Below are 10,564 nucleotides of genomic sequence, written 5' to 3' on the forward strand. Positions count from 1 at the left end.
TGTGGCAGAATTTCGATGAAATTAGACACATGCAGGTTTCCTCACGATGTTTTCCTTCACCGAAATCCACGAGATGAATTATAAACAGAAATTAAGCACATGTAAATTCAGAGGTGCTTGCCCGGGTTTGAACCCACGTTCATCGGTTAAGATTCACGCGTTCTTACCACTGGGCCATCTCGACTTTTTGTCCTGTTTGTATACAATATCCTGCATACTACGTTTATTTGTTTCAACATACTCGCTTACGAGTAGCTTAAAAGTACTGGTCTTCCGTTATGTCTGATAGGATTTAATTATTTTTTTCATTAATGTTGATGTTTTTCAGTTTGAAGAGTAAGCAAGTCAGTATTATTGATGCGAATAATCATCAGTCATACTATCGATGAAACCATCAAAATTGGCATAAACCTTCGACCTCGTGTGGAGATAGTCGTAATATTTCTACAAGTTCAAACATCAAGTTCGAAAAATCATTATGTAGGACGTGACAGTGACCTGAGCTAGGCTGAGCACATACGAGCGAGGCTGTGGATGAAATCACGAAGGTTGTTGATGAAATTACTATTATGATTGCAATTTACAGACATAATGGTATATGACGACAGAATAATAATATTATTAAAAACAACAAAGTCTGTACTCGCAACTTTGAAAATGGAATAAGATTTCAGGGTTGGCTTATTAAAAAATAAATATAAAATTATTTATTTAACTTGTAACTTTTAAATGCTTTTGAACAATCATTTTACAAAATTTGATTAAATAATCACCGTAATTCTTTAAAATTAAAACTCAACTAATTATTTGCCTTTTATCTTATCATACTAGAATTTTATATTAAGTATTCGTGCTTTAATTTTTACTGAATAATGTGATCTTAGAAACAAGTATAACATATTATTAAAAAAAAAACAAAAAGTATGTATAATTAATGCATTTTGACGAACGCAGTCAGTCCATCACTGTTGATTTCACAGATGTCTAAAGAAATCTTTGCAAAATGGGTTATTTACAACAAAAAACCATGGATTTTTTTATACAGCACTACGGAACTTTAATTTTAATTAGATGTCGTAAATCGAACTTGATTGTTAATATTTAAATTTAGATAAGTTGATATTTTGAGAGAGAGATAAACGGTTCTTGAAAATCGCTTAATAATATTCAGTAACAGCCTGTAAATGCCCCACTGCTGGGCTATGGCCTCCTCTCCCTTTTGAGGAGAAGGTTTGGAGCTTATTCCACCACGCTGCTCCAATGCGTGTTGGTGGAATACACATGTAGCAGAATTTCGATGAAATTAGACACATGCATGTTTCCTCACGATGTTTTCCTTCACCGAAAAGCACGAGCTGAATTATAAACAGAAATTAAGCACATGAAAATTCAGAGGTGCTTGCCCGGGTTTGAACCCACGTTCATCGGTTAAGATTCACGCGTTCTTACCATAATAATATTAGGTAAGGTGAAATATTAGGTAGGCTGGGTAAAGCTCACAAATAACACGATACTAAACATTTTATTATTTTATTTGTTATATAACAAAAAAGGTATTCTAATTGTACTACTGACATTCGTTTAGACAAAGGTGTTTGATTAAATGTCTAGTAATCCTGTTATTATATTATAGCAAACTTTTTTTACAAAAAATAAGTTGAGTAGTAAAACTTTAGGAGCTTTCAAATATTGATTGTGTCGTTGATATCATTAAAATTATTTTATTGCAATTAGGAATATCGTTTTGGAATAGAGGGAAGAAACAAAAGAATAAAACAAATAAAAAATATATATGATAACAAATACCAATAAATTGTGAAAATAATTAATTGTATGTGAAGCTTGCATAAGTAAGATTTTTTAATTATATTTTTTTTATATTCTAATAGCAAGAAAGATTGGCATATGGGCTATGCAATGATATAATTCGCGGCCCTTGGCATTGGCATTTTATTAGAAAATCATTTCTAATGTCAATAATGGTCAACTATGGGAAGATATTTTGGCTCTTATTAGTATACAGCAATATAAGGTATTACTATTTCTATTACCTACCTAATAATATAATATAAATAACAAGATTTGACTATCACTGCTATAACTAAATGGTGGGGTCAATAACTTCTGTAACTTCAGGTTTATGCCTAGTTTAGTTGGAGACTTTAGTAATTTTTTCTGTTAAGATTGTTTCATTATGAAAAACTTGAAAGAGCATTTCGGTTAACATGCTTGTTCATACGATAACGTTTTTATATAATAGTAGTTTTATATGTGTTTGTTTGTTCGTTTGTTTGTTACGCTTTCACGTATTAACTAAACAACCGATCAACATAAAATTTTCCATACACGTTGTCAGGAATACAGAAGTACATATGATACCTAGCACCTTCCCCGTGATACGAGAACCCCGGGCGCAGACGATAATATTATAAAACTATATTTTTTATAGACGTATCCGGACGAGCATATGGGTCACCTTATGGTTAATGGTCACCAATGCCCATAGACATAGACATTATAAGAAATGTTAACCACAGCTCACTTCGGTAATGCGCCATCAACCTTGGGAACTAAGATGTTATGTCCCTTCAAACCGGAACACAGCAACAAAAAGTTAATATGCAGAAGGTGATACTGAAAACATGCCGAATTGTGCGTAAGTTCCTTGCAACAGAAGGTGAACGGGAATTGCTTTAAAGGCTTAAGGTTTTAATAAGTATCTGCTCACTTGGCTTCGGTCCGTGAGTACGACGTAAATCCCGGCTCTTAGCCGAGCTGTTAAGAATATTAAGAATAATAATAATAATATCCTGGGAAATTTTTCACACACGGCCATCTGATCCCAATTTAAGCTTGTACAGAGCTACAAGCTCTATGGAAACCAGACTACTGATATACTACATATACTATTTTTCTTTTTGTAAATACATACTTATATAGATAATTACACCCAGACTCAGGACAAACAGACATGTTCATGCACACAAATATCAGTCCTGGGTGGGAATCGCAGTAACAGTAACAGCCTGTTAATGTCCCACTGCTGGGCTAAGGCCTCCTCTCCCATAATTTGTTGCATAATTTCAAGGAAATTAGACACGTGCAGGTTTCCTCATGATGTTTTCCTTCACAGTTAAGCACGAGATGAATTATAAACACAAATTAAGCACATGAAAATTCAGTGGTGCTTGCTCGGGTTTGAACCATCCACCACTAGGCCATCTCGGCTATTCCACCAAGTAAAGGAAGAAGTTATTAGGAAAAGCTATTTATATTATATTAAAGATAATTTTTAAAGCTTGAATCATCCAGCGGACACGACTTGGGCTGATTCAGTTATTGGTATTTTCGAGGTGCGGTCAAAACAAAAATGACGATAAATGGTAAAATTATCGATATTATTCGCCTTAATAAAATATGAGCTTATAAAAAAATTAAACATATTTACTTACTCTGCGCACTTTATCTGTTTGTTCCGGGATGTTTCCGAACTAGAGGTGTTTCTTAAAATATAGACGAAGCGGAAACATTTAACTGATAACTGATCATACAATATTTCTATATTATATGGTCGCTTACATTTTATTATTAATTCTCTTTTGACATTTATTTTATATATTTTTTTGTATATGTATATTATAATATGCAAATAAAAAAAATAATTTTCTTAACCATTAAATAAATTAATAAAATAATTTATCTAATTAATTAAGTTTATAATAATTAAATTTTCAATAAAATATTACATACCTTCACAGTTGTTTTAAAAATAATCGAATTCCGAACTAATTTATTAATTACAAATTAGCCGACGATAATTAATTCATTAAAATAGAAACGGATCAAAACAAAAGCCTTCCTACACGAGGCCTGCCACAGACTGAATATTTTGCAAGAATTGTTTTCATAATATATACAAACAGCCGTATGTTCTATACTTGCTTGAATTACATAGAATACTGAAACAAACAGAGGCGTCTGTTCATTAGAACAGCCTTGCTTCGTCCGGTTGTTTATTGCGATACATAATTGTGTAATCTTGTCTAGTAATATTTATTATTTCTGTATTATTCTTTACTATAATTGTTACATAAGTTATGCTGCTTACAATATACACAAAGGTATTATTTAAGTTTAAAATCTAATTCAATTGGTATCATTGTGCAATTCATTTCAAATGTGGTATTTTTTACTCTTAAGGAGTCTTGGTTATTTTTACTCACTGCTGTTGAAGGTTCATGGCTGTTTATGTGTCCGATTTTTTTATTATGCATTCAAATTTCCATATAATATTTCTTTCACTAATGAGCAGGATACAAATTTTTAATACAAATTTATAAATTGAAAAATTCACTTTCGTGATTTAAACCAGTGATTTTTAGTTTGGTTGGATCAACTTTTGATATCCTATGGACAGCTTTGGTTGTCAGAATTGAACAATATACAATCACATATAAATTCAAAATTGAGTATAGTATGTTCGTAGACCAGCTCTGTCGCATCTTTACTCTGTGTTCATTGCATTTTTTTAAACTTTTTTGCTTATTTACGTTTTCATTAGATTTGAGAAACGTCATACGTATCGTATTTCGACAAAGCACTTTTGTTATTCTACGATTGAAACTTTATTTATTGCAATTTTCCTCAAGAAAATAAACTATTAAGTTTCGTAACTATTGAACAAAATAATTATACAATTTGTATTTTTTTTATAATAATTAACTTTGTACTGTCACGAGTTTATTTCCCTCTGGTAAAAAAATATATGTGCGTACATAATACATAATGTGACAATGATTTTTTGTTGAAATTTTAGAACGTCATGCTAACTAGAATGCTTCGAGAACATTTTAAACAACAGTAAATAATAACTTACTTGGTGGTAGGCTTTTTGTGAAACCCGTCCGTTAATAGTAATACATAGTATTGTTGTATTCCGGTTTGAAGGGTGAGTGAGCCAGTGTAATAACAGGCGCAAGGTACATAACATCATAGTTCCCAAGGTTGGTGACGCATTGGCGAGTTAGTAATGGTTAATATTGCTTACATCGCCCATGTCTACGGGCGCTGGTGATCACTTACCATTAGATGTCCCATTTGCCCTATAAATATTTATATAATTAATTGTCTATATCACACACTACGAGTCTTTTCGATATGGCGGAATACGGATCCTAAATAATTATTTATGCCTAAATTAAACTGCCTCAATAATTACTGATTAACAAAGAGTTACGAACAATTATAATTGTATATTACGATAATTTGTTATTTATCTATGGCTGTATAAATGATGTCACTGTCAAATATAAAAAAAAGAAATTCATTGTAACTTTTTCGTAGGTGATTATAAATTATAATATTCTTGTCAAAGTATTATCTCAATTCAAATTCTTCATCTGTGAACATTTTGAAAGGATTGTCTTTCGTCTTCAGTTTCAGGCGCGTACCAAAGAATAATTAGGATATACATAATATTTCAATGATTTCGAAGTACTTTCGAATTTGATTCTCAAGTGATAAACTCAGATATCTCATCTGTATTTATTATGTTAATATTAGTTGTATTGTCATTTATTTTATTTTATTAAGATCTCCAACAAGGTATACACATGACAAGCTTTAATATATTATGCGATTTATAAATCTATGTGTTAAAGTCCCTCAGTTAAAGGAAACCACAGCATACATCACATACAACTAAGTAACAGTTAATATAAATAGTAAAATTATATATAAAAGTATAATAATAATTTTAATATTTAGTTGTCGCTGACAATTTATTTATTTCCTTTACAAACAAGCCGAGATGGCCCTGTGGTAAGAACGCGTGAATCTTAACCGATGATCGTTGGTTCAAACCCGGGCAAGCACCACTGAATTTTCATGTGCTTAATTTGTGATTATAATTCATCTCGTGCTTTACGGTGAAGGAAAACATCGTGGGGAAACCTGCATGTGTCTAATTTCACTGAAGTTCTGCCACATGTGAATTCTACCAACCCGCATTGGAGCAGCGTGGTGGAATAAGCTCCAAACCTTCTCCTCAAAAAGAGGAGAGGAGGCCTTTAGCCCAGCAGTGGGACATTCACAGGCTGTTACGGTACGGTAAAAACAACTCGTAATAATCTAAATGCTGATGTATTTTTTCAGTAACATCAAAGTTCAGCCGATATATTGCTCACTTAACATAAGCTTAAAATGATTTAAAATTTACGTTGCTCGGAAATGCACAGTCAAAAGTTATCAAATAAATAGTATTAAATAATTGATAAACCGCCGATAAAAATCGGTAAGTACTAAAAACCGGGCTTAAGCCTTGTAAATAGATTATCGAATTAATTAAAGGTTTTGAGCTAGTGAAACGTAGCTGGAAAAAATATTTTGATACATAAAATTGAAATTATAATATTATTTATCCTTAGACAAAATTAATGTTTATGATTTTATGGTTACATTTTATATTTATATAGGATTATTTAAGGCAACACATAAATCAAATATTTAGAAATTTTTGAAAACAGCAGTGCTAATCTTTAAGAATTCATTTCATTACACATCCGTAAAATGTTGAACCGCTTTTTGACATTTCACGACCGTTTTCTGCGGTGAATTTCGGGTTTGTGCTTAAACAATAGCCCTACAGGTTTTTAGATTTTATTGAAATATTCATTATATCAAAAATATTATTTGTATTTCCTTGTATCGCGTGAGAAAAAAACATCTTCAATTCCTCCAGCACACGTTTCTACACGTTAGCTGGATTTGTCAAATCTAGTCTAGAATTTATATTATTATTATCAAAATTCGCGCCTACGCTAGCATGAAATTTGGCATGTGATGAAAATGACTTAAGTAGCAGTGGTAGACAAAAAAAAATGGATGTTCTGGCTTTGATAACTCGCAAATAGCCAGACTAACTTAATAAGATTTTTTTTTTAAGATGTAGTTATTTTATTTATTTGCATAGAGATGGTACTTATAATAAGATCTTTAAGTAATTGGAGTTACACATACATATAAAGTAAGGACTTGTGGATGTCCCTGGACACTGGTGAGCAACGGGCACCTTAACAAGTCTTTTAAGGTTTGAAGCTTATGTTACTCGGTATTATTTCAATCAGTTTCCCTTACAATGTATTATTGTGCTTGCTTCGATTAATTTCTATCACTTTTACTTGGTGGTAGGGATTTGTACAAGCCCGTATGGGTAGGTACCACCCACTTATCACATGTTCTACCGCCAAACAGCAATTCTTAGTATTGTTGTGTTCCGGTTGGAAGGGTGAGTGAGATGACAAGGGACATAACATCTCATTTTCTAAGGTTGGTAACGCGTTAGTGATGTAAGGAATAGTTAATATTTGTACGGTGCCACTATCCAGGGGCGGTGATGACCACGTACCAGCATACCATAGTGCACCATCTGCCCGTCCGCCTTCTGCTGTATTTATTTTTGTATTTCAATGTATATGACTTATAAAATACATCTACTACAGCTTAAAAATAAGTTTTATGTTAGTAAATACTCACAGTCTTTTAAGTAGACCAAGTAAATCAATTCTCGACGCAGGCGATCTTCAGTACGGCATTGCTCGGTGGTGGTGCATGAATTCGTATTCCTCCTCCTCTGTAAGGGCACATTCTTCGAAGCACCAGAGTCCGGCAATCGCGAGAAGAACGGTGTATATCATGTAGTAGACGATGTAAAGGAGAATTGTGAACAACATCGCTGTGGTCTTTTGAGTAGACAATACACCAAATCTGGAAAAAAATGGCCTTGTAAGTATATATATTTTGCCAAATTGTATTACAAATAATATATTATTTATTTTTTGAAAACAGGAATACGTAGAATATTTAACCTTTTTTTATATATTTTATGGTTTGAATATTCGACGTGGTATTTTATGAATATTAATAATTAATTTATCATATTTATTTATTATTATTATTTTATTGTAATGCGGAGAGAGTTGATTAATATAGAATACAGATATTAGAATATTCCATAACGACGGTATTTTTTTATAATGATTCATTTAAAAACTTTAGTGAAAATTCACTGGTGTTTTAACATCGAATTATATAAAGTTCTTCAATCTAGAATCTGAGGTTCTTCTCGCTAGAATCCACATACTAAACCGATGGAAGCGCTTAACAAATAAATACATGTAAAATTATATTTGAATAAATATACTTTATTTTGAATTTATTGGATTTCATAAAAAATAAAACAAAGTAAGCTTAAATTGCAGATTTTTTAAAACGTCAAAGAACCTATTATGAAGTATAATATTTATAACATGACAATCATTTTAATAGTTATTAAATAAAGCACAAATGTGTTAAACAAATGCGTATCGATGAATACATAAAATGTCATGAGGTTATGTACTCAACCATCACAATGGGGTAGATAAAACAAGGAACACGAATTACCTTTATATATTACATAACTATAATTGTAATTACAATATGCTTATAAATATAAGTAGTAATAAGAAATACAACTCACATGATCTTGTGACGGTACGCATTAGACGCGAGATGAATACTGAATTTAACAGGACAACGATACATCCATGAGTCACTTGTGCGCGATCACTATATTTGTTTAAGTAAATATTAAAGTTTATTTAAAATCATAACCTTGTGTTTTTTTATCTACTATCGAAGGACCAAGAAGGGCGTGGAAGGGACGTGCGGGTGATATCTGGAATTTTGCTGGCTTTAGGCGTATTCCTTATGTCTACGTACTAAAAGGTGGCGCGTATCGTATCGGATAGTTATTGTTACATTTTAAAAACATTATTTATAATTAATATAATCTGGTGAAACCTTACATCGTAAAGAACTCTGCATGTGTTTCACAAACCTGCATCGGACCAGCGTGTTGGTGGTGTAATAAGCTCCAACATATATCCTCAAAAGGAGACGAGGCTTTAGCCCAGCAAAGGAACATTTACGGGCTGTTACAGTATAATTAGGAACAAAAATGATCTCTGAGAAGATCTTGGAACATACTTACATCGCTACATAGAATTCTGCTTTGATGTTTTTTTTTTTAAATAAATAAATTTTTATATTATATATATATATTATTAGAGTTATACCGCATATAACGTTACTTCTCTATACTCTAATAATAACTCGTCTATTTCAACGACAGCCGTTGAAATAGACGTGTTCTGGAGTGAGACCACGCCTTGGTAAACGTAGCGTAGGACGCTCTTCAGCTAGGCGGAGTGTTCATATACGCAAAGTGTCTAACAGCGGATAAAAGTGGCGTGCTATTGGAGAGGCCTATGCCCAGCAGTGGACGACAAAGGGGTGATGATGGGGATTAGGAACGCTAGTTATTGTATACATATAGCGATTGCTACGGTACAGTATTACTAAGTATTTTTGAATCACAATTTTTCAACATTCAATTAAATTTAACGGTTATTATGGACTCGGAATGTAGATTTAGAAAAAATCGAAATCAAAATACTTCAACATTGTAGCATCACACTTGCTTATTGATAGTCAAACTAGAAACTACCACCGGTTCGGAAAAGAAAAACCCAGCCATGAGATAGATAGAATTCACTGTTTTCCACAAAATAATAATGACGTCAAACCTTTCAAACCTTTGTGGTCTTTTAATGTTAGATACATTTATAATTTATAATGCATTATAGTTGTAAAATTTGTATTTCAATAATTTTATCAATAAAAAAATTACATTGGTTTTATTATTAAATACAATTAAATTAATTATTATGCATATATCTTGCAGGCAAATGAACGTAGACTAACTCTGAGCATTGTTATCATATTTTTTTTATTTAAATGCCTTGATTTTTATTGATTTTTTTTAACACCAGATTTAAATTTAAAAAAAATATTCTAGGATCAGAAACCATTTCTAAAGATATTTTATAAATTTTATTTATCATATACACAATCATAAATGACATATTTTGGTGATAGGGCTTTGTCCAAGACCGTCTGGGTATATACCACCCACTCACTAGTTTTTTTTTTGTTTCGGTTTGAAGGATAAGTAAGCCAGTGTAACTACTGGCGCAAGGGACATAACATTTTAGTTTCTAAGGTTGGTGGCGCATTGGCGATTTAAAGAAGGGTTAGTATTTCCTACAGCGTCCATTTGCCAATTCCCATATCTGTATGACAAAAATAAAGTTTGTTTTTGTTTTTTTTTAAGTATATATAGCTCGATTATGTATACATAAACATTTAGAAAACGTGGTCAAACTATGAAATTTCCTTTATAAGTAACCTATTTACAACATAAGATAATGACTGGTAATAAATTTAATTTTGAAATGTTGAAATAAAAATAATTATGACCTTCTAAAATTCTTATTTAGAACATATTTTTTAAACGATTATAACACACCTTAACATAATCTTTATGTGGTTAAATATAAAGGTCATTTTGTACACTACCCATATATCATTGTTTGCCAAGCTAGAATACGGTACGTCCATAAAAATAACATTTATAAACAAACCTTGAGTGAAGTATTCGCTTGTACGCGTTATATTTGTAAAG

At 31.8% G+C, this 10,564-nt stretch overlaps 1 protein-coding gene across 2 annotated transcripts in view; it reads right to left on the reverse strand.

Moving 5' to 3' along the window:
• The window catches only part of LOC126768534 (elongation of very long chain fatty acids protein 7-like), a 46,174-nt gene extending 38,407 nt beyond the window's left edge, over nucleotides 1–7,767 (reverse strand). Inside the window, exon 1 of one of the 2 annotated variants that reach the window (XM_050486708.1) lies at nucleotides 7,534–7,767. The gene's annotated coding sequence lies outside the window, so the exon portion shown is untranslated. Of the gene's footprint in view, nucleotides 1–3,750; nucleotides 3,874–7,533 lie in introns of those variants that run through there. The other variant, XM_050486709.1, reaches the window with a different exon arrangement.
• Nucleotides 7,768–10,564: the final 2,797 nt, after the last annotated feature.

Source organism: Nymphalis io, chromosome 5 (genome assembly GCF_905147045.1).
Source record: "Nymphalis io chromosome 5, ilAglIoxx1.1, whole genome shotgun sequence".
In the NCBI taxonomy this organism is placed as follows: Eukaryota; Metazoa; Arthropoda; class Insecta; order Lepidoptera; family Nymphalidae; genus Nymphalis; species Nymphalis io.